The sequence below is a fragment of the Coptis chinensis genome, chromosome 4 (genome assembly GCF_015680905.1).
Source record: "Coptis chinensis isolate HL-2020 chromosome 4, ASM1568090v1, whole genome shotgun sequence".
NCBI classification, from domain to species: Eukaryota; Viridiplantae; Streptophyta; class Magnoliopsida; order Ranunculales; family Ranunculaceae; genus Coptis; species Coptis chinensis.
In genome coordinates, this window is record NC_141459.1 from 22993182 (window position 1) to 22996179 (window position 2998).

Below are 2998 nucleotides of genomic sequence, written 5' to 3' on the forward strand. Positions count from 1 at the left end.
TGTCATTTACAATTGTTTAGATCTAAATTCCCTTATTACGGAGAAAGCTAGACCTAGATTAGTTAGATTATTAATTTAGTATTTGAATCATAGTTTTATTATTCATTAGATTAATAAAATAGTGTTCTCCATAATCTAGTTTCATTTCCATTAATTGTTTAGTTTCAATTAGTAGATTCAATTATTTGTCAGTATTAGTATCATTCAATTATTGCATGAGTAGTTTTGAATTGAGTTTAAACAAGTAAAGTTCAAATCTTTATATCATGTCTTGTTTGAATTCCATTGGGAATGATAGCGTGATGATTCTCGGCTAAACCTCCATTTGAGGGGGTTGAGAAGCCTTGATGAAAGCTTGATCCCAATTATCGTAGAGTCATCGTAATTTCCTTTCCACTCTAAAAATGATTAGTTCACCATGAGAATGGGTGTAATCGTTCACATGCTAGTTATGAATTGGTAGAAATGCCATGTGTAATTAGGGATTAGGAGTAACTGCATTATTTCTCGAGGCGATTCAATTCGGATTGCGACGATTCGTCGTTAGTAGGATTAAGTCAAGTTAAGGTGGAATCAATCCCCCTCAATTCCTTATCATAGAATCGACGTAGCATTCCCATAGTTGTTCTAATAGTCGACTAGTTGCATCTTGTGGATAGTTGCATCGTAGTCTAGTTGCCATTTCGTAAATATCTCATTAGACTTTAGTTAAGAGTAATTATACATAGAGAGCACAGCATGCGGAATGACTAAGAGTGGAACGAATCATCTACTCCACTATATCTCATAGGATTGAGAGTAGAAATCTTTGATAAATCTTAGGCACGTAAAATAGTTTTAGTTTACTTACGTTTTGAGTTGCATCGTTCATTTCGTAGGTAAACTATCATTTTTATGTGTTATCAGATATGTTGTGCATGACTATTGCTGATAGCCCTGTGTTCTTTTAATTTTTGTATTGTTGAGTTGTTTCCAAATTTTCTTCATTTAGGTTTTGGCCAGCTACACTGGGGCTCAGACGACTCAAGATCGACAAACTTCTTCATGAGGAAAAACATATTAGGTGTTAGTAAGAAGGTTGGGAAAAGGTATTTCTTAGATTTTCTTTCACACCTTCTTTCTCTTCTAGCTAACACATTTTTGCTAAGTTAATATGCACTGTTCCACTATTTCTAGCTTATGTTTAGAACCTGTATATGAAGTTCTTATGCACACCTATTTTTTTTTATCCGTTTGTTATGATATGCGTAATTTTTATCTGTATGGAATATGGAATGGAGAGGATATGTGGCACCAGAGATTGGGTAATCTCTACTCTCTGTCCTGTATCAGATTGTGTTGTTTCGTACCATTACTTAATTTTTCTGTCCAGACAACTACTTATGTATACAATGGTCACGCCTAACTCTGTTTTTAGTCTTTGCTTATTGTTATGGATTTCATACTTTAGTATGCCTTTTCTGTGGTCCTGCTATCTATAAAGTACATTCTTTGGAAAACAAAATTGGTTTTGGCTCAAGACTATGAGAGACCAGAAAGGGGAGCCAAGTGTGCTCTCCCAGTTTTGGGGTTTTTGTTTAGCTATTCATGAATAGCAATATTATTTATTACTGCCAATGTCATGATATTCCGCAGGATTATTGTATTTATGCATTCAGATATTACAGCTATTCATTTTCTTGAGAAAGATCTATACGTAATAATATTTGATCAGTAGTATAATATTCCTTCTTCATTTTCTTGGGTAAGAATAAAGCGTGAATCCAACAATTAATTTAGTGGCGGTGTTGTTCATTTCAATCATTTTTGAGGTCTTGCAGAAGAATGCAATGCTTGGACCTTGGAGGTGCGTTAACTGGGGAAAATTGTATCTGCAGGCACAAATAGTAGCAGAGACAAAGTTGTTATGGATGCCATTGCAGGAGGTGCCATTGCTACTGCTGCGGAGATCCTTAACTAGCAGGGGTTTGAAACTTGAGAACATTTTGATTAATTTTAAGGATTAGGAGGTTAAACTTTGGACAAAGTCAGCAATTTATCATTCCAACAGAGGCGTATACGCTTAATGTATGTATGTTAAAGTTTGGATTGATTTGCCTACTTTGAAAGAACAATGTTTATGATTGAACTTTAATTTTTATCATTTGTTAACAAGATTACGCATAACCGTGGTTGCAGGTCTGCACAACACCGTATAGAGCTCCTGAATTGCTCCTAGATTTCAAAGATTATACGATAGTGAGTGATATGTGGTCTTTGGGTGCATATTTAGGTAAGAAGTTTAATACGAAAGCAATATTTTTGTTAAAAGAGCACCAGTTGGTATTAAACTAGATGATTTGAATCAATTATTGTGTGAATTCATGAATCTAGGTGAACTGGTTAGTGGAGATACACTCTTCGAAGCACATAGGGCTAGTATTGAGGCTCAGTTTAAGAAAATTTACATTGATTAACTTTCCATTTTCTCCTTATTCCTTTTAAAACTTTTTGAAACTACCCCCAATCTTACTGAAATATCTGTCATATCGAAGGTTATTGGGAACTCCAGTTGACAATCTATGGCCAGGGACAAACAAGGCCATTATAGCTTCAAGTGATATTATTATCGCACCAAAATTGTATTCACACTTTCCTCTACTTGATGGCATTGGGTATGCACCTTTTACAATGTCTATTCTTATACCTATAGTGTCATATAGGTTTAAAATGGCAGGCTAGATTTACTGGAGATGATGCTCCAAGTGTGAAGTGCTCAATTTTGATTTGTTAATCTTGCAGCATAGATACCTACATAACCCTCAAGCCCTTAGAAGAAGGAAGGTCAATACCATCAAGTGAATCAAAGCTGAATAGCTTTGTCGTCATTGCTTTAGTAGCTCATATCTTAACATTATGTTATTATACAGTTTACTAAGAGTGATAACAAAAAGTGTTATTGCTTTCTTAGTGTCCCTTCTTTTGTGCATATACATGCCAGTTCTTTACAGAAACTTAA

General features: G+C 34.8%; 1 long non-coding RNA gene across 1 annotated transcript; it reads left to right on the forward strand.

Annotated features, from left to right (window-relative positions):
- The first annotated feature begins 1876 nt into the window (after positions 1 to 1876).
- On the forward strand, positions 1877 to 2629 carry LOC147502696 (uncharacterized). The gene is made up of 3 exons (XR_015220044.1): positions 1877 to 2067; positions 2179 to 2252; positions 2535 to 2629. It is a non-coding gene; the product is annotated as an uncharacterized LOC147502696 (long non-coding RNA).
- The last annotated feature ends 369 nt before the right edge of the window (positions 2630 to 2998 follow it).